The sequence below is a fragment of the Molothrus aeneus genome, chromosome 2 (assembly GCF_037042795.1).
Source record: "Molothrus aeneus isolate 106 chromosome 2, BPBGC_Maene_1.0, whole genome shotgun sequence".
Classification (NCBI taxonomy): domain Eukaryota; kingdom Metazoa; phylum Chordata; class Aves; order Passeriformes; family Icteridae; genus Molothrus; species Molothrus aeneus.
In genome coordinates this window covers 18,387,370-18,409,482 of record NC_089647.1, presented here as the reverse complement: position 1 = coordinate 18,409,482, position 22,113 = coordinate 18,387,370, and positions in this window count along the sequence as shown.

Below are 22,113 nucleotides of genomic sequence, written 5' to 3'. Positions count from 1 at the left end.
ACTCTTCAAAGCTTTAACTACATCAGATATGATACAGACATGACATGGGCATGATTTTCATCTGTCTGACTCAAGGAAAGCGAAAATCAGGTGTGGGAGGCTTACTTTCTTCCCCTGCGCTTGTATCTCTGTTCAGTCTTTCTCACATACTTTCAGATAATCTGTGGTTATGCTGTGACAACTGAGAATGCATATGTTTCTCAGATCCTCTTTAAATTGCCAATGAGAAAATTTTTTGTCCCAACACACCCCTTGATCTCAGAATGAAAAAACATTAGAATGGTTGAAGTGTGAAGAGTGACATAAATGATTTACAATGCTTTGCAGGCATACCCAATGCAAGAGCTACCATTCTCTCTAAAAGTGAATAAACTTCCCACTTTAAAGTGGCAGGATTTGTACAACTAAGAGAAAAAATATTAAAAACAATATTAAAAATATATACCTCTGCTTTCCCCAGGCATAAACATCCTCTGTCTTCTTATCTGTGTTTCAAACCTTTGGCTTTAGCTCGTTAGACTCCCAACATTGATATAGTTGGAGGTGATGTATAGAGGAGAGAGGAAGAACAGCAGAGGAAGAATTCTCAAACACCTTCTGGGCCTGATTTAAAGTAGGTGGCAATCATGGGAGGCATCAGCTAGGAAAAGCTGCTACTTCAACTGCTGCAGACACACGGGTCAGTAAGATGAAGAGGCAGGCTTCAAGACAGAGGCACATGGGAGATGGAACACTTATGTGAGTGCAAGACAGAGATCATGGAAAAACACTCTCACAAATAAAGCTATACCTTTCCACAAATCCCATCTCTGTCTCCCCCTCAGCAGCTCTTATCTCCAGTCTCACACAAATCAAGCTGGGGTCTGGAGACTGCAGATATTTGGTCACCCTTCAGGTAGCAACACTAAAAAACATGTCTTCTCTTCCCCAGTATTTCCAATTTGTTTTTACCTGCTGCTGGAAACCACTCCCTCAAAGTTACAAAGTGTGTGTCACAAACACACACTTCTGCTGGGAGACCTGCTTCACAGGAACTTCTCCTAATCCACCTCAGAAAAAAACAAGTTAGTTTAAAATGTTAACTGGGTGGTTTGCCAAACTTAGCTAATATTCTCTGACTGTTTGGTTTAGGGAGTGCTCACACTAATCACTGGGCTAGAGGCCGTAATTTCACATTTTGTGGGTAATGATGAGAAGCCTGAGGCAAATACCCAGATAGTTGGGATGGGACTGAAAGGAAGTATGTTTTTATTTTTGTCTTCATGCAGAGATAAGGTTTAACATCTTTGAGATATATTTAACAGGCCATGGTCAGCTACTCAACAGATTCTAATGTAAAAACTTCAAACCACATCTGAGATTAACACCAAAATGCTGTCTAAAAATCATTGACTAAAATGTATTCGCTACATTGCTACATTTGTTAATTATAATTAACATACCACTTTCTTTATTTTAACAGAGGCCAAGACTGTCTTCTTCATTAAATCCTAGGGTCCCACACAGCCTCTCCAGCTGAATCTTGCATGACCATCTGCCATAATTCCTCACACTACTTTGGCTAAACATATAATGCATTAATCACAGTAAATGTACACCTTAACTCAGTCTTATCGTGGTACCTTCACTCTCACAAAGTTTGTCCCCTTCTGGGAGATGACAGTAGAGACAAATCTTTGGAATGGATTGTTAGAAATCCAGAGTTAGGAAGAAAACAAAGATCTCAAATTCAGAACAACACTAGAACCTTGAAAACCACATTTTATAGACATATTTCATCAACCATGAAGGAATAAGACATGATTCTCTTTGCCAAAGATAGCACATTACAGAACAAAAAGAGAAGACTATAAAGACCCTCTCTTGGATCACTTCGACACTGTCCTTACCACAACAAGCAGTGAAAAATACAGATGTATCTGCAATTACTGAAAAATTCAACAAGAACAAACTTGGTAAAACTAGAATTTTAACCACAGTAACACATATTGAAACCATCTCCCCCATCACCTCTGTTGATAAAAATGGTCAAACTTTATGTATGTCTCAAAAGAAGTCAGTAGCACCTCACCATCTTCTGGGTCACCAGCACCATGCCCAGCATGGTGTAAAACAGCCATTCTTTCTATATTAAGACAGAACTAGAGTTGGTTTAGTGGCTGGTGAAGGCTGCTAAGACTTCTGATTATGCTGCCCTAGAGAGCACAGGAGGTTTTGCGGGAAGTAGACGCTGATTCTATTTCAGTTTCCTGCAGAACAAGACACCACAGCTGCACTGTCATTATGCAGGGTAGGGTCCCAGCTCTAAATAATGCTTTGAGTTAAATCATGGGGCTTTTCTTGGTTTTTTTTTTTTGTTGTTGTTGTTTGTTTGTTTTTTAATCTGTCTGATCTTGTATAGGCAATTTCAAGGAAAGAAAAATGTGGTTTAAAAATGTTTTTTCTATTTTGGAAATTGTGAGGTCAAAGCATTTCTTCAAACATGCAAAAGAGGAATTACATCTTTCCCCCCTCAGGAACTGTGGCCACTGAAACATGCATTATAAAAATCAAAATATTGACAGTATTGAGAACTGGAACAGAATTTTCAGGTTTGAGTCTCAACTAAGCTCTCAACTGAAAACCAAAATAATTGTTGATAAAATAGAAAATTAAAACTTTTAACACAAATGCTTAACTAGAAATAGGGTTGGTTTGGGGTTTTTTTTAAGGGAATTTTTTTTCCGATGCGGTACTTTAAAATGCAATTAGCACATATGGGATGAAAATGCACTTTGTGTCCAGGATTTTGGTGAGGGTTTTTCTGTCTAACAGAAATCTTAGCTGAAGTCTCCTTGTCAGTTAATTATTTCCAGGTAACTGTTTCAGATCTGAGCTATCCCAAATGTCACACCGGAGCTGTCAATTCTCATTAGATTATTATTAATAAAGAACCAAATGGCAAAAATAGAAGGTGAGATCAGCACAAGTCACCGCTTCAAATGACTCAGGGAACACTTGACCTTGAGACTGATTCCCTCTCTGTGTCACGGATCCTTAATTTCTCCTCTCCCAAGCACAGATAAGTGCCTTGTTTGTTCCTGGCGTTCGGGGAATTGGCGCTGCCGTGTGCCAGGGGCTCCCAGGGCCCCGTCCTGCTGGGCAGAGCAGCTGGCAGGGGCAGCAGCCATCGCTCCATCGCTTCTTGCTGGGCACCTCCCCATAGCTCTGCTACTCACCTTGCCTTGGTCCTGACACTGCAGCCCAGACACGCTCTCGGCATGCCCGGGCTCAGGCAGCCCTGGGCTACGCCCTCAGGTGTGTGTGGATAGCGAGAGCCTGAGAGGGCGATAACACCCAGAGGAGCTGGCAGGGCAGGAACCTGACTGGGGGCAGGGCTGCTGTGGCTGCGGACAGCCAGTCCACACCATGGCCTGCCTGGGCAAAACTCCAGATGCTGCTGAGAGACGTCGTGGAGTCGAATGAGGAATGCCCTTAGATTACTACTGACATGAGTGAGGGCTGCCCAAACCTGCCTCTTCATTCAAAAGTTATTTTCTCACCCCTTTGTAAAGATACGACAACTTTAAAACTATTTTTAAAAATAAATAAATAAAGTAGACAGATGGCGAGACCTCAGCAAACCAGGGATCAGGTTCAAGTAAAGTTAGTATGCACTGGTGCTTTCAGTGGGAAATTCACAACTAATCACTATGCCCAATCTGAACAATTGTAGGCAAAGACTGGCTATTTTAATTACCTTATTGATTATTTCCCTAACCTGTCATTCTGAAATCTCAAAATGAAACACAACAAATTGCAGGAAAAGATGCAATTTGTTCTTCTCAAACATATCTGTATGAAAAATGACTTCCTGAATATCACAGCTCTAACAAGCACAGCTAGGTGCACATTTGTGTGGCTATTCACAAGTTTTCATTAACCTGCAATCTTCTGCACGTGTGTATTGTACGAAAATACTAAGTACAATGAAAAGCTGGTACTGTGGGTTTATGAAACTTCTAGAATAGCATACAAGCAGACTTGATATGCAGCTCAAGTAATGCAGTCCCTGACCCAGGAAAGCACTCCAACACATGCTTAATGTTAAGTCTGTGAATATTGTTACTGAAAGCAAATGAGACCACTTGGTGTTGGAAGTGTTTTGCTGGATTAAAGCCTAAAGGAAGAGGGGAACTGCACAAAAGACTTTTTATGACAAATAAGAGGGAGAATTCTCAGCAGTACCATCAGAAACAAAAAATGACTGGACACCTTCTCCACTGGTTACTAGGATATCTAGCTTCCATTTACCTGTGCCACATAAACTGCAAATTCCCAGAAGTAAAAAAAAAAGATAAAACCCAAAACAGTTAAGGGAAAAATTGGGAAGCTATTTTCCTTTAAGTCATGATGAATACTCTGTAACTTCAAGACAAAAACTTATTTTTGCAATGTATCAGTACAATCTTAGATTACAATTATAGATGCCTGGAAAACTATGTTGGTAAAGGAAATACTCTTAACAATTATAGGAAGCATTATAACAGGGAAGGGCTTACCAAAAAAAAGGGATTAAGACCTGATTTTTCTAAAGCAAATGATCTTGTATATTACCTTGGTACTATATCGGCATCTTGGGAACAAAAAATATTTGTCCAAAGTCACACAGTGGTAGGTTCATGCAAAAACCATGAGTGAGGGGTAAGTTGCTAGAATACTGAGCAGCTAAACCTGGGAGAGGAGGTCACAGGGCTGTAGCAAAAGAGTGTGATTTTAGTGAACCTCAGAGCAGCGAAATGGTTCTGGTGCCCTGAAATGCAATATCCTATCTCTTTTCTTCAAAGATGAGTAGACCTGCACTCTCCCTCCCACCCCGAGACAGAGGTAGATGTCAGCAGTCAAGCAAAACAACATATCAACATGGCTATTCAAAAATGAAGAGGGAAGTGTGGAAAAAGATCACTCTTCATGTACTCGGCTTCACTGTTACTCTGCCACCTTGGTCACCATGAGTGAATTGAGAGCATAACTACAACATTGATTATACCCAAGGAAATGATTCTGCAAACAGTGGCCTTGTGTCAACAGTTTTTAGATTTTCTGTGCTGAATCACAAAGGGTTGGTGTGCATACATGGTGTGCAAAGTAGCAAAGATATTTTGACCAATTTGATGGTTAACCCCAGTAAAAGTTGCTCATCCTAAATAGAATCTTGCTAGAAACACTCATGCCTTGTCCTGTCAAAGTGTTCATTCACTGGACTACTGAATGTTTGCAGGTATTGTGTAACTTTGCATAGATACATTCAATATTTTATTTCTCTGCTCTGATCCCCTGAAATATTGGTTGTGTCTTACCATTTGACTCCAAGGTAAAAGCCCCAGGCTGCTGTCAGAGAACCTCAGAGACAAAGTCTTTGACCTATATGGAAGCAGTAGACAGTGTAGTGGCAGCCCACCTTAACAGCATGCTGTCTGGGAAAAAAAAAATCAGCCTTATCAAGAATAAAGAAAACTTCTATATGAATTTAGAAAAATGAAAACTGTATTTTCTTAAGCTAGTTTGGGAGGTTTCTCTCCTCACCTCCTTTCCATAGCCTAGTAGTAAGATTACTTTCATTGAGAAGATTTATTCAATTTTGCATAAAGAGTGTATTATGGTTTCCAGTTGGTCATTTTCAGAATATAAAGGAACTTTGGCAGCGAGTGGTTTCCAGTAGCTGGGATGTGTGTTTGTACAACCTGTACACTTCTGACGTATCTTTCACCCAGCTGAGGGGAGTATCCTGCACACAGCAATACCCACCCCTCGTGAGAAACCCAACCACAGAACATCTCAACACACGCACTTGGGACTCTCTTAGCCTCAGATACTAGTCTTAAAATAATCATACTGAAAACAATAACTTTATGAATGTCAAAGATTACTTCCCTTGAGGCTTCTCAGTTCCTTCCTCTCAGACTATTTTCCTTCCTTCATACTCATGTCTTTCTCACCTACCTCTCCCCTTTCTCTTCTTTCAACTCTCCTGGCTAATTTATTCTTTCACATTTTTCTGTTCTTCTCTTCCATTTTACTTAATCCTTCAGTAAAGAAGGATTATCAATCCCTGCCATTTGTGTATATGTCTCCAAAGAGACATTTGCCTGGGACTTGATTAAGGTATGTCTCTCTTAAAATTTATACTGACACATAAAAAGAGCAAAGAGATTACAAACTTACAAGAAATTATTAAATCTTTTTTGAAGGTCTTTCTCAGAGACTCATCATCACTTTTTTAACAGTCAGGACACCAATTAATCAAAAGCATCTTAATTCCTGTGATTTTGGGGAAAAAAACCAAAATACCTTAATGCAATTATTCTTGGGAGCAAAAGTGATCAATTTGAGTAAGGGTGGATAAACATAATGGGTTGGGCTTTGTTTTTTATGTATAATTTTTTACATAAAATTGGTTCTCAGAACTGTTCTCTTACTATCCATCTTTTCCATGTGTTGTGTGAATGCCTCTGTATTTTGAGAACTTTTTCACATCAGTTTTTCTTGAAGAAAGAAATCAGACATACTTTACTGCTTAGCTATCCTGTTGAGTCCAAACAAACAGTCCTATTACGTGACATCACCCTTACTAACCTTTAAGTAATTCCACCTACACAATACTCCTTCAGCAGCACTTGCACACAGTGCTGCTGAAATGGAACATCAAAAAAAAACAAAATCAGAAAATGTTGCCAGTTGGATTGAGTCATCTGTACTTGTGAACATCTCATGAACTTTAATGCCACTCCAAGCTGAAATGAAGCATGTTAACCTGCACAAGTGTAAAACTGCACAAGCACTTAAATCTCTTCGTATAAATATGTCCTTGCCCTCCCAAAACTACTTACATGACTGCAGTCACATTATGACTACATCATAAAAAAACTGAACAAGTAATGAAACAGCAGTGGTTCACTTACACAGAAAAATTGTAAGAGAAGGCAGATCAGGTCACATTTTTGCAAAGTGAGTTACCTAGGCACCACTCCACAGATGCAATATTAAAACTAAGATAAGTATGACACATTGGTTCCTCATATCACAGCTGCTGGATGTTGGTATCTCCATCTTTGCTACCTAGAAGCTATCTGCTGGTTAGTGTCAAACTACTCAAGAAGAGGTGTGTATGCTCACCAAAAATGAGGTGGAAAGTTTATCTTTCTTTTGCCATTGACTTAGTGGAAGGTGTCTGTAGAAGACTCTTAACATGCCTCTCCCACTGCTGCAGCCACTGCCTTTTGGGCAAACTCTACTTTTATAGAACTTAATGAACATATTCTTAGCTAAAAATGAGACTTCACTATTCCTTCAGCTTTGAAATACAGTACAAACATGAAAGGATATGTTCTAACATAAGAATACAAACATTTATATTCCTGCTCTTATGCTGGCTTCTAACACAAGAAAAAAATCAAACAGCAAAATCCCCAAATGTGCTAACTTTACTTACTTTAAATAAATAACTTCTTTAAATAAATTAAAATACAGGCAGTTTTCTCAAATTCTGTAGTGGGCTGGATTTTTTCACACAAAATGATATGTGCTAACTTTAGTATCCTAGAACACTATTAAAGAAAAATAACACATAGATGAGAAATCAGTGGTTTCTTCATTTGAGAAATATCAGACTACTGAGAAAGTAGCTTTCTCAATTGGGGCGGGGGGGGGGGGGGGAAAGCAGGGGGAGGAGAGAAAAGTGTTTTCAGGAGGTTTTTTTAATCTTTTTTCTCATCTGTGTTTTGTTTTGCACACAGAAGATTTTTAATACTTCCATGACAGCTCTCATAGCCCAATGTCTTTTGTCATTGAAAGCCTGACAGGACACCATAAAGATGCTCTTTCTACACCACTGGCTGGTGAAGAAGAGCACATCATTGATAGAAATTCACAACTACAATTTCACTATTGGGTTATCTCAAGCTTTTCCCAACTCTCCAATCTTCACTTACCTAGCAACCAGTCAGTTTACAGGACATTTATATGGCTCTCATTTCTGGAATATCTGGGGGCCCAGATGTACAGAGACAGTTAAACTTCAAAGATGGACATTGGGTGTTTGTGGGTTGGATTTTTTGCAATGTTATAAATATCTAAAGAAGTTTATATTTGCACTTTTAGGAATTTCAGTGTGTCCCTATTCCTAAATATTTTATTGATTAGCTACTTGAATACATAGCTATTGATCTTAAGTTACTCTTAACCAGTCTAACCTCAAACACATCCTTCACATACTGCACTCTTCCTGTCAATGACTTTGTAAGTATTTAGCCAGTATTTGTTAAGACTTCTATTTGAAGTTGATACAAGTTTCTGCAGTTTCTGAAGCCATTCTGAGCATGGGTTACTGTTTCTCAAAATGCCTCTGAATGCATGTTTACACTGCAAGTCAAGCCAAGTTTGAAGTGGTTTTCCAGGTCAAACTTGTTCACTCTGTTGTTTATATGTGAGTATACACCAGGGTACAGACTGAGGACAAGAAGTCTCAGGAACTCCTTGAGGTGGAGCCTGAAAACTGACAGCGGGGTCATACAGGATGACCTTTTTGTTCCTGGTGATATGGGTAAATCATCCCAGGACCAAGCAGGCTCATCCTATTCTATCCTAAGCTCTTCCCAAGCACAGTCTTAACATTCTGTGTCCAAGCTGCAGCCAGTCAGCAGGGCTGAAATAAGAGCCAGCAATGCAGAATCGCACAGGCCACAGAAGTCACCACGATTAACCTCCTCTAAGTATGCTCTTAATCTCCCAACTCATTTAAAACTAAACAACTTAAAGAGGACAATAAATCAAGGCAAAAGTCCTTCAACATTCTCATCAGAGTTTTAAAGTTATAAGAACAAAATTCAGGCAGAAGAGATGATACCTAGGAGGAGTTCCACATAGAAAATTACCTTGCTAAAACTAAATCCACGGCATGTGCTCCTTTTAGACAAGCTGCCTTAACTCTTCTGCACACATACACACTGAGCAGAGAGCAGAACTTTCCCCTTCCCCTGTTTTAATACATGCCCCTTAAATTTGGTTTGTAAATGTCCTTTGCATCAGTCCTCCTTGTTAGCTGCTGGTAACAAAGATAAAATACAAGGATAGAGTGAGTGTCCAGTGTTCTCCAGGAATACCTGTTTCCACTTACTCTTGTCAGACATGAATGTGCAGCACCAGTATTGGACATTCCAGCTACTGCCAGCTGTGTGAGCTGTACCAAGCAGCTCAGGGAAGAGCTCATGGAGACAAACAAGGATGAGTATATTAACTCCCTCTCACACATCCTAGCATGAAATTCAATGAACAGAGCTTGAGGCACAGTGCTGTAAACATTACATCTTTAAAGGAAAAGGGAAAAATCCAAGAACATTTTTTGGAGAACAAGAAAAATCAGGCGTGTGCCTACTCTGTGGGGGTAGCCAGATGCCTGATGGTAATTACTGCAGATTCTTTCATCTAAATACACTGCAGGAAAGGAAAATATTAAAACGATTTTACTTCGTCTCTCTTATTTCAAAAACATATGTGCAAGGGGCATGGGATGAAATGCAAAATATTAATAATAAGATCCCCACTCAGACTGTTCACAAGACGTTAAAAATCCCACAAAATAAAACAAACCAACCGAACAAAACACCCCAGTCTCTTCTCACCTGCCCCTTTGATTAATATGTTTGGCACTCTTTTCCAGGCAAGGATCCTTGACAATTCCTACAAATTTATTTAGGAATTTAAGTCTTCAAATTGAGCACTGCATGATAGGTGCCACCTCACCCCACCCCCCTGAAAAAAGACAAAGACAAACAGGAAGACAGGGCAAAGAAATGAACTGTCTTAATCTGATTTTAGCCTCCTCTCTCTCATCTATCACATTTTTTTCATCTCATGGGTTTCCTTTTACAAATTCTCCCCTTATTACAGTGCTTCAGATCAGAGCTGTCTACCACAGCTGGATTTTAAACACCATTATCCCAGCAAGGTTAAGCATGTTTTAGGAAGCCTCTCATTTTAGGCAAGATGGGTTAATTATGAGGATGTTTACAGTGTTATTCATTCATTTCAAGAACATCCAGTACATAGAGTTTTCTCCTGGAGGGAGAAAGTCTGCAAGAGAAAATCCAGATAATGCAGCACTTTTTGGCTGTTGAGAAAGGCTTAAGGCCACGTGCTGCTCTATTACTTCCATACAGATACTGTTTTCAATTGGAACAAACACACAAACATCCACAGAATTTAACTCTTCACTCTTCTGTTGACAGATTCTCTCCAGACTTGTGTGACTGATGTAAGCCAGACAGAGTCCTAGAGGTAATGCTCCTCCTGCTAAAGTTATTTGTTTTAACTTTTAAACAACTGCGTTAACAGAATCCGCAAAATTGCAGATACAGAAACACATGCTTTCTGAAATACATCAAAAAATGCTAATCTGTTAGTCAGCATGAATCATTACAACAGCAGTTTCCCAAAAAGTGTTTTAGGAATGGGGGGAAAATCTCATTGGTTTTTAAGCAGGAAAATGAGGTGAGTAGCACCAGATATTATAAATGTACAAAAGACAAAAACATGTCTCATTCCTTGTCTCTTGGGCACATAATCACATTATCACAACTTGACAAGCACAGTAACAATTTTGTATTGGGCTTCTGTAGAGCTGTTCATGTGGTTTGTAAATTACCTGTAGCTTTGCAGCAGACTGAAATTCAGAGAGGCTGAAAAGAGTAAGTAGGGACATTGCTAGACTGGCAATATCCCTAGGTACTAGAACAAAGGCAAAAGATGCTGGAAGATATGGTAATTGTCAATAGTTACACACAATATCACAGTGTTGTATGACCTGCACAGATTGAAAACAACTGTTGGACAAGACTAAATAGAGAGTGGGTACCCATGATGTTCTTTGGATTGATATTATTCTTACCTCTTTTCCTATGACTTAGGTATCCTGAATATTTGATTACCTCAGAAAGATGAATTGGCTGCATATACCCAAAAGAATTTAAAAAATCAGAAAGAAAATTTTAAAAACTTGCAAATTCTGTCATAGGAGCTGCTCACTGGAGAGAAGTCCATGTGGCACAAACTTAGCCCTGGAATTTAAGGCTGGTTCATTCACTGACCGATGGATTCAGATGGATAAAAACCTGCCAACTTTGTCTGTTCATTGAAATGAGATGGAAAGTAAATACAGCTGGAAATCATTATGCTTTTGGATTTTATTTTTAACTTCTTTTTGTTTGCTGAGTGTGTTTGGCATAAATATTACCATTTAGAAATGGAACAAGTCTTAATAAATATTCTTATACATCCTTCTACAGTTTCCTAATTGACCCCTGTGGAACATTCACTGGCACACTAGTCTGTCTATGTTTCATGGCGTTTCCACCATTTTCTTTGAAAAAAATCCTATATCTAATACCTAAAATATACAACCTGGAACAGTCTGGGTCGCAACCTGTCTGCCCTTCTTATTTAGCCTGTTTTCTTTTTCCATCCTGTTCCTCCCAGGAGAGGAGACTGAGATGCTAGAAATTCCTGTTATGAAAAAGGTCGGGACTTGCTGATCACCTAAATCTTCCTCCTCATAACACTGGCTGCTACTCAGCCAAAATCCTTCCTACCTCCAGATTTGTCTCATATCACATGCCCACACTGATTCCTCTCATTTGTCTTCATCTGGCACTTAAGCCAGCAGCCTCTTAGCCAAGTTAGGTGCATTACACTTTTTCAACCTTCTTTGTAAGCAATCATGTCAGCCCCTCTAATCATCTGTGTTGCTGTGTGCTGAATTTCCTCTGATGTACCTGTATCGGAGCATCACGAGCTTCCAGGAACAGTATCTGAAACTGCATCATAATCTTGTGCAGGTTTTGAATGGCGCTTGGTCAAAGTATGGAACAAGAAGAGATGCACTTTAAATTTCAAGCAGCAAATTACCTCAGCAGCTGCATTCAAGGTGCTCACAATTCCATGCCACAACATGCGTATCTGAACCCAAAATACCCTTTGAGAGAGGACCTGGGGATGGAATTGATCAATGCAACAGAGCACCTTAGGCTCAGGGAATAACAGAGGGTAAGAGGTCCTGTTAAAGATCAATAAAGGAATATCTGTAAGCTCTGACACCCACCAACAGATCTCAGCTATTGCAGTACCATCAGCCTTTGAACTGGGCTTCTAAAGGAACCTGAACTTAATCCAGATGTGAGGCTCTCCACCATCTTCACCCTGTAATAGACTCAATGCAGCAGGTAGGCTGCCTTCTCTCCTTTAAGTGATGCTTCCAGTAAGTCTTAGGTCGAAGGTGATGGGGGTATGTCTCCAATTCCAGCAAAGCAGCATGGACACAATAAAAGTATGGGTCATGCTTTAAAGTCCACAGTTCAGAAAAAAAGACTGAATTTCCTCCCATCAAACCCTATTTTCAGCCTCTTCTTTAGATTTCATTAGAAGACTGAATACTTTGTTTGGTTAATGACAGTGAATTTATGTCACTGAATTACTGAGAATAAAAGACCATCTTAGCTGGTGTATGATGAAGAGCACATACATACACTGAGATTATTTTCTCTGCTCCAAGAGTAAAAATAATTTTTAAAACCAGCTTTAATTGAACACAAAAGCAAAGGAATCTTGTCATTGGGAGCATGTATATGCTGGCCTCAGGAGATTCTCATCTCAAATAATGTTACTGCAACTCAGAGATGACAATAAAACAAGAATTGGTATATAAATCATGTTGGTTTATGATAATAGCAGCTTTCTTGCCAAAAGGTGACTCTTAATTTTCTCCACTATTCTGCTTGTGAATGTGCTCACTTCTCCAAACAAGAAAACTAAACCAACATGGGTGTCAGAGTGTTCCCCTTGAGGAACCACGCCCCACATCCTTGGTGATTTTCAGCTGGCTTATGCTAGTGTAAATATGGGATAAGAGTGCCAAACCAGCTCTCAGAGCCAGATCCTCAGTGAATATAAACTAAGACTTCAACCAACTGCTGTGACTGAGAATAGAACTCAGTCAGCAAATAGCTTTCTATTATGCTTTACAGAGCTCTGCCACAGAGCCCCACTAAGCCCTGGTTAATATGGGACTTTATTTTCCATACCTGTGGAAAAAGCCCCTCAGCATGAAACACATATGGGCAGATGTCAACCATTCAGTGCTTATTATTCAATGGCATGACAAGGAAGACCAGGTTTATACAGCTCTGGCTGGAATTGCTAGATAAGCTAGACTAAAACTAATCTGACAGTACCATTACTAATATCATGTTGTGTTAATTGGTTGCACGAGCACATGAATTTCACAGTCAACACCAATTCCATTCTATTTTGAGTTAGCTTTATCCCAGATCTACTTTGTTCCAAAATATTCTGATATTAGAACATTTTATCATAGCACTTTAATGCCATTTATTGCATTTTACTTGCAAAAAAGAAAAGGAATATGACCTTCACACAGGAGCTGCTAAACTGTCACAGTAGTTCTGGGACACTGCCCAATGGAAACATTTCCTATCAGTGGAAAAATAGCAGAGGAAAGCTGACACACCTCACCAGCTCTTTCAGAGAACTGTGATGTCTCCCAGCACACACATCCACAAGACCTTTAACACAGACTTCCTGATGTGAGCTTGCCTTGTCCTTTGTCCCCCCACAACAAGACTGACTGTCCTGACTGTCCTCTCTACGCTCCACACTTCTTTTAGGCAAATGTTACTCCTAGGCTTGGAAGGAGGTGAGGGTATTGCAGATATTGCAGGCAGAGAAGGCACCTCTTCCAGCCTCTGCTCTGCAGGGGCTTCCAAGGAGAAGATAACTGTCAAGGACTCTTAACACTTTCTCCACTGATAGCTTTTTCCTGCCTGGTTGTCCCTGAATAGAGGAGATAAGCTTCCCTAGGACCCATAGCAGTTGTGTTAAGAGATCTGGGCTCCACAGCTCTGTGAAACTCCCAGGGACATCCTAGGGGAGGTAGAAGGGGAACCTCCTTTGCCATTCAGTGGGTAAGCAGGCACAAATCCCTAGGGCTGTGATTTATACAGACATACCTCCCACACCTGTGGGAAACCACAGATTGTCCTTCACCACTTGGCTGATTCCTTGTGTCCTCTCTTCTCTTTCCACATTAGCTGACAACAAGCTTTGATCAATAACTTGGGTGCCTAAGATGATACAGTAGAGCTTTGTGATTTATTGCTTTCCATTCCTCTCTGTTTCCCCAGCAAACAGAGGAAACAGATCTATTTTGATCTCTACTTTTCTAGGTACTTACTTTTCACTCGTTCTTCTCCCTAGTTACGGGACAGCCAGATTAGAGCAAATTACCAGCTTTTCACAGATTATATTATTTGGGTCACATAAATACTGGAAGAATTATTTTAATGGCAGAAAATATGGTTTATGTTGTCTTTCTATGAGTTTTCTAGAATTTTTACTGTTTTTGAGGGGGCAAGATAGGGGTAGACAAGAAGCAATTTCAGATTAGTGGTGATTTTTACACTTAAAATCTGTTTTATATGATTCATTAGGACCTGTCTGATATCTAATGAGTAGACTTGGAGAAGTGGCAGGACAGTCTGAGGAACTTCATCATCCTTCTGTGGCCTCTGAGGGCAGGTCAGATCCAGAGACTTAGTATCTGATGTGGATGGTCTGTGTTCAAGGATCAGACACCTGGGAACTCTCTTCTGCCCTGTCAACCACAGGCAGGCACACAATTTATTTATGAGTTTTCACTCCTGCTTCCAAGATTACCCTCTATTTTCCTTCACTTCATCCTGCTGCTGAACAATATCTAAGACTGTCTGTCTTTTACCGGAGGCCCATGTGAGCAGCTTTCTCCCAAACTTCTTTTCTACTGAGTGTCTCTCAGTTCAACATTGCTCTGAAGCCTCTTCACTCTTCAAAAAAATGCTCAATATTTTTGTTTGCCAAAGGCTTTGTGAGTCATAGAGAACATGACTCCTGTGGTATACACAAAGTTCAAGATTGAGGTTACTTAGTCTATAAGAGGAAAGCTCTCGGGCAGTGGAAACAATAGTATGTCCAGATGCCAGACCTCCCTCAGCAGACACTGTCCCAAAACCCCTGCATGCAAAACAGGTCACATTTCAGCCTCCTGGTCTGAAGACAGCATGGTTCAATTTAGAGGCAATACTTATGGCTATACAGCTCTTCTCTCATAACTAAGAAGTTAGCTAAGAAGTTAATCAAGAGTGTAATTTTTTGCTTAACCACATGTTGCTATAGGTTCAAGGCATGTCAGGGTTGCATGAGTTTTTTCTTGGGAGGCAGTGGAAGTCCAGGGGAATATCAATATGAATATCAAGGGAGGCATTTATTTTGTTACACAAATTCATGTGATAAGATCACACCAGCTGTTTACTGTCAGAATCACTTACAGCATGAGGCCCTGACTGCAGCAGTCATGAGACATGGTTGTTCCTTACAGAAATTTCAAGACAAAAAAATGCAGTAGTATATTTTGCTACCAGAAATACCAAAATAGAGTGTTTTCTTCCCATTTTCTCAGTCTGGTTTCCTGAACATCAACAGGAAAATATTAGCTGAAGTACTGGGTAAGGCATTGGGTTGGTTATGATGCCTTGTACATATTTAGTGAAGATAGTTTTCTATGGACATACTTTAATTTTGCAACCAAGAGATTATGCTTACTTAGGCATAAACCAAAATAAAAGAAAAGAGATCAGCTCTTTTCCAGTAAGCTTTAAACTGGTTTCCTCTATAATATAATTTTAACATCTTTTTGGAATAAATGCCAATGAGACTCACAGAGAAAGCTTTAAAGGCAAATGAGCAAAAAGTCACTGCTGAATATTCTACATTTAAAAGCATGTATTTTAGCAAAGTGTATTAAAAAAAAGATCAATGAGAACTTTTTACAGGGGGGAGATCCCACAAATGCAAAAGGCCTCCACAACCCTATTGCAAAATACCCCATGAGCAAAGTGGATCAAGGCTAAATGGCTTTATTCTGAACTCTCCCTTGTCTTTGCATGGACATGGCTGTAGCAGCAACATGGCAATTCCACCTACATAAAGCCCATTCTGGAAATTGTAGAAGCTATGATAGTTGTGGTCTCCAGGCCTGTTTGTGGATCTGCCAGGGCAGATGGGACCTGAAAGGCACCAGTTAAATCTTATTTTGGATTAACACGTGATCAAAAATTAAGGATCCTTGTGGCATCTCCTGTGGACACAACGTACCTGTTTCCCTCTGGACAATTTGTGATGGGGCAAAGCTCTGCCATTCCCTTTTGTTCTGTTTCTGCTATGGAATAGATCTGCAAGCTTGGAAGATTGTTTGGGTTTGTGGTGCTGGTGGTGTTTTTCCCCTCCGGTAATTTAAGGGGAAAGCCAGACAAGATGCAAGTTTTCTCAAAATTGGAACCATGGGCTTAGCACATTACAGGCTCTGTTCTCTTCCCCCCCAATATGCCACTCTGCTCCTCTCCCTACTCCCACAAACATATCTGTGTTTTTCTTAATTATTTAGTAAATAGCATTGATTAGATTAAGATAGTGTCTCTCACAATAATTTTTTTAATTGCTGTTAGGGTCCTTTAATGTAAGAAAAAAGTTCCTCTTTATACTCTTGTCATGCTAAGCAACAAGCCAAGTGCTGAAAGTGATTTGAAGACAACTAATCAGTCCCAAATTCACCTCAGCTTCTCTTTTTTCTGATTTATATCTGACCTGTTCTTAAAAAATTCTGACAGAGCCTTCATAACCTTTGCAGCTGATCTATTCTGGGAATTCACTTCTTATTAGAAGTTTTTTTTCACAACAATGCTATTGAAGCCCCATTTTTTTCCTGCTCTACCTAGGCTAGACTGCATGAGAAAAATATTCCTTTTCTCTTTACAGCAGCATATATGTAAAGATACTTTGCCCCCATCCTTTCTGACACCGCACTTTATTGTCTAGACTGAGTCACTCCACTCTTTCAAACCCTCTGCATGGATCATTTCTTCAAGAGGAAAGGATGTTAGAAAGTATCAGTTGTTGGCCATCTGACATTTGGGAATGTTTTAAACACCTCTCTAGCTAGCAAGTATAATTGTCATCAACAAAATTATCAAACGACTGGAACAATCAGCAAGACTTTCCCACATGGGAATATAAAACCTCTATTGACATGGTTGAATTGGTTACTCTATGTCTTTGTTCAGTAAAGACAGCTTCAGAACCCACTCTTATCTACAGATTTTTTGCACTTATCAGTAATTCTGTTTTCAAAACAAAATCAAGACAAAGACACAGCTTTTAGACTTTCTGAGCCTGTTAGATTTGGCATCTTTGTATCCCAGTGTCTGTAAGTAAGCTGTGTTACTGCTTGACTTGGATTACATATCAGATAGCAGTAGCTCTACAATATGAAAAAAACACAAGTTTTTAGAGCCCTACAGCACAAGCACAGCAATACCAGATCAATCTCTAGCTTAGAAGTAGTCCTGGATTCTTCAGAAAACAGTAAGTTTGATCTTGGCAGCATCCATGCATAACATGTACTGTGATCTCCAGTTGGCAAGAGACTCAATCCCATCTGGACAAATGCTGATCTGGCTTTCTCTCTTCTTATCAAAACTCCAGCACAGTGACCTGGCATGAAGCCACAGTCCTTGAGAAACTCCAGCTATGAGGAGAATCCCCTGGGTCTCTCCAGCAAGGCAGCCACCAGGAACGCATTAAAAGTTTTACACACTGCCATGGCTTCCTTCAAAGCTTCCTTCACTGCCTTCAAAGTGGTTCACAGCCTGGAGTGGCACTGACAACTGCCTTGGCAGTTTCAGATGAAAAACAGAGGAGAACAATAGGTACAGGATAACTAGACATCATTGTGTATTTATGCATACGGGTACACTGTGCCTTCAATAGGCTGTAGTCCCCCTGAGGAGAAAAAACCCACCACTCTTCCCAGCTTATATCAGTCAGCGACTTTGAGAGTGAATAATTTTCTCTGCATGTGTTTCCATCAGCCTCCTAGCAAGTGCATTTCTGATCTCCTCTGATCCAGGATGTCTCCGTTTATAATTGCAATCTTTTAGAGTAGTAGTGGGATAATTGTACACCCTCACCTTCCCATGGCAATTATGAGAAACACCTTTTCACTCCTTGTCTCCAGCAGAGTCATATCAGGTGACTGCTGTATGCTTTCTCCTTTTGGAAACTAACATCCCATAATACTTTGATGCACAAATTACACAAGTTGAGTGTGTAGCGAGGAAGTTTCAAAATAGCATGGTTTTTAATAAGGTGCAGACAGATACTGGTTGTTTCTGTTTTAAGGGCTATCCTATGAATTCATTCTGAATCGCTCCCTTTGTTATAGAAAAAAGGCAGGTAACTTAGAAACTTACAGGCAAGTAAGAAAAACATTTATTTCACTTACTTTCCTTCTGCAGGAAGCTCCCACTTTGCTACTGAAATCCTTCAGAGGCGAGTGCTTATGACAAAATAACCTGCCTAATGAAGCAATCTGGGTGAAGAATACTAGAAAATAGTCTAGAGGAAAATAAAGAAAATATATGTTCTGGCTTGTCTTAATTTTTGGACAACAGCCTCAACAAAACTGCAAACTCACAATGAAGCACATTCCAAAGGGTTCTGCTAAGACTGAGTATGCCTCAAAAGATACTAATGTCTCTTGGAAAATATTCTGGTTTAGAGAAATTACAGTTCTACTATATTTTTCTTAAGTTTCTCTTCTTTTTCTTCTCTTCCATGAAAAACTCCAAGGTTTTTCTTGAATGAAATCATCTGCTCCTGTGGTTTAAAGAATAACTGAAATTAAAATGCTTGGATTATGAAAAAGCTGTCAGTCCTGTAGTTGGGATTTGCTCTTAAAAACACTATCTGGGCTCTTTAACAGTCAGCATGATCCAGAAGTGGAAGGAATTCATGGTCAATGAAGTGATTTTCAGCCTGGTAAAAAAATACTTCTACTTCCCACCATATGGAATTTGGGGTTGACAGTGTTTGCATGAGAAGAAAAAGCCCAGCATAACCAGTTTATACACCCACCATTCCATCTCCTAAAGGTCCACTGGAAATAGGAAAAGAAATGCTCCTAGCACCTCCTCTTCCTCCCTGGCAAGTCTTTTGTGGATCACAGTGCTATTGGTAAATTTTTGTAAGACAGCTCCATGTTTTACCTTTTGGGGTCATTATTCCCTCACAATGTTAAACCAGCCTCTGACGGTGCTCTCTCTGGAGGCCCATGTAGAAAAAAGCTTTTCTTCTCCTGTGACAGAAGGCTACAGAAGAAAGAGGGTTTTGTTTGTTAAAGGGTTGTTTTTGCAATTTGTCTATTTCATGAAAAGAAACAAAATTAGAGTTTGGCAATCAATTAGAACACTCTGTCAGCATGCAAAGCACTTCACAACAGACCAAGACTCCTGTTCCTAGGATTACCAGCATGGCTAGGGTAATGGAAAAACGTGGTTATGGTGGTAAGATTAGTGCAAGAAAACATCTGATGCTTAGGAATATTTTTAATTATACATATTTTAAAGTCTTTTCCATTAATAAAACTTATTGAAATGCTTATAAATTATGCTTCATATTATTTTATATGTCCCTTTTCTTTATGGGTTTGAGAGCTTAAAAAGAACCAAAACAGGGCACAACAGATGATCATGTTTCTGCCTTCACAGGAACATGCTGTCTTAGAACTGTAAGACCTCAGATATCCCATTTACTTACGTCCTAAATGAAATCAGCTTGCAATGAGCCTTATTTCTCCATATCACAGCTATTAGAGTTTGCAACCAGATGGGCAAAACTTGCTTAATAAATTCTTTATTACAAATCCTCTGGCCAAGCTTTCTCAAGGTGAGCCTGCACTTCAGCACTGTTCAGGCTGCAGTAACACAGTGCTGCTAACTTTACAGTAATTAGCTCAGAATCTTACCACGGTAGCCATGGCAGACTGAGCCATGGGTCTAAAACCCAAGTTCAATTAACCCATGCAGTTTTCCATGCTACTGCATTGAACAGGTAATGTGGCAACAGAAAGCTTTTGTGAGTAGGTCTACACTGATTCCAAACTTAGCAGGATAGTTTGGACATATTCTGGACTAGCCTTCATTGTTCCCAAACACAGTCCTTAAAGAAGACTGGAGAGCACACCATTTATAATTTAATTACACATCCATGGAGGTCATGCAGAACTCTTTTAGGTACCATCAATGGGAAATCTCAGTTAATAATTTATTGGTGGGGGGGTTCAGACTTTTCTCCATACATAAAGACCTTTCTTGATCTTTTGTAGAGAATGGAACTACAAAATGTGACCTGATTATCTCTCCACACGTCTCCTCTGACAGCTTTCAAGTGCTGGCAAGGAAATGTAAGCTCATCTTCTTGCTCCCTGGGACAATGTTATATTGTCACAGCAGGAAGCAGATGGGATCTCTAGTGAATATTTTAGGGGTCAGTGCATAGAAATGCAGCTCCTGAGCAAACTCTTTAGCATAACAACGTGTGGCATTCATGCCAGAGTCTGCTGTTCGCAAGGGTGGAATCTAACTGTAAAGTTAAACTACGCTTTGATTGTTTCTGTAGGTTCTTAAAATTATATGCTTTGGCAGCTAAGACTCAACTTAACCTGGGAAAGTTCTAAAGGAAAGGGCCTCTCACCTTGTTTGTCTTGCTCTTTCCAGGCAAGCCCTTACAAAGTTGTGGTTCTAAATGAAAGTGATTTCCAAGGCTGTGGGGCTCTAAGGAATCATTTGAAACAATTCACAATGAAAAATGGTTCAGACAAACACTAATTGAAATATTCAGAAACAGATTAAGGCATGGGGAACCAACTGCCTGAATCCTGAGCTTTTGCAGCCACTAGTAAATAGCCCAGTTAAAAAGACCTTGGACAAAGACACTTTATGCATAGCCAAAGGACCATGCCAGCCATCAAGCAAACCCTTAAAGCACAGCCATTATCTGCTTCGATTATCATTCTTTTAATTGAGAAAAAGAAATCTATAAAGTTACAATAATCAAATGAAGAACATACTAAACTTTATGAAGAGGGACAGAAGTCTATACTTGCATACATCATTGATTTCTGTGCACCCCAGAAAGGTTGAGGCATCTACTGATGATGCCTGAGAGAACTATAGCTTTTAACCACACCATAAGGGTCATACCCTTACCCCACACTCTTTCTTCTCTGCACTACTGCTGTGTCCTATCACAAGGGAAGGGTTTTCCTGCCACAAAAGCAGTATAAAAGTAATAGAGTTCCTACCTAAGAACAGCTGCAGTGGCTGTGGTAGGAGATGGAGAAGAGTTTGAACATGGAATATTTGAGAACAGAGTACAGGGCTGATGTTCCATCTGATGTGAGATAAACAGAATTTCTTGGATGCTCTAAAATATCCCAAGAACTGATGCAATTTCTATGCTGTCCCAGGAAGAGGAGAACAAAAAGATAATCCCTCCTCTGAAGCACATTGGCTCTTGTACTGTACTTCTTAAACTCTGGGATTTGGCTTCAAGTCTTAAGCTGCACCAAGGGAAGTTTAGGCTAGACATTAGAAGAAAAATTCTTTACGGAAACAGTGATTGGGCCTTGGAATGAGCTGTCCATTCACACCTTCCAGGGTGAAGGTGGAGTGGTGGAGTCACAGTCCCTGGTGGTGTTTAAGACTGGATGTGGCACTCAATGTCATGGTTTAGTTGAAGAGGTGGTGTTAGGTCATAGGTTGGGCTTGATTATCTCCAAAGTCTTTTCTGACCTAATTGATCCTGTGATTCTGTGGGGTCTGTGTGGGACATTCAGACTGGCATGCAGGTTTGTCCTGATGTATCCGACTCTGCTAAAATTGGGAAATCATCCATTCAACATATAGTGTCTCTTAGAATGGATTGGTGGTGATTTGCAGCTATAGGGATCCCAAAGCTTTTGTGAGGTACAAAGCCTTGAACAATGATTCCTGTGGTGATGCTTTCTTCAAGGGCCAAAGTCTCGAAAGCTCAATTGATCCTTAAAATAGAAATTATAATATCATAAAATGAAGAACCTTTTGCCATAACTGAACCAATTCAAATGAAATGACAGTATCTTTAAGCATTTCTTTT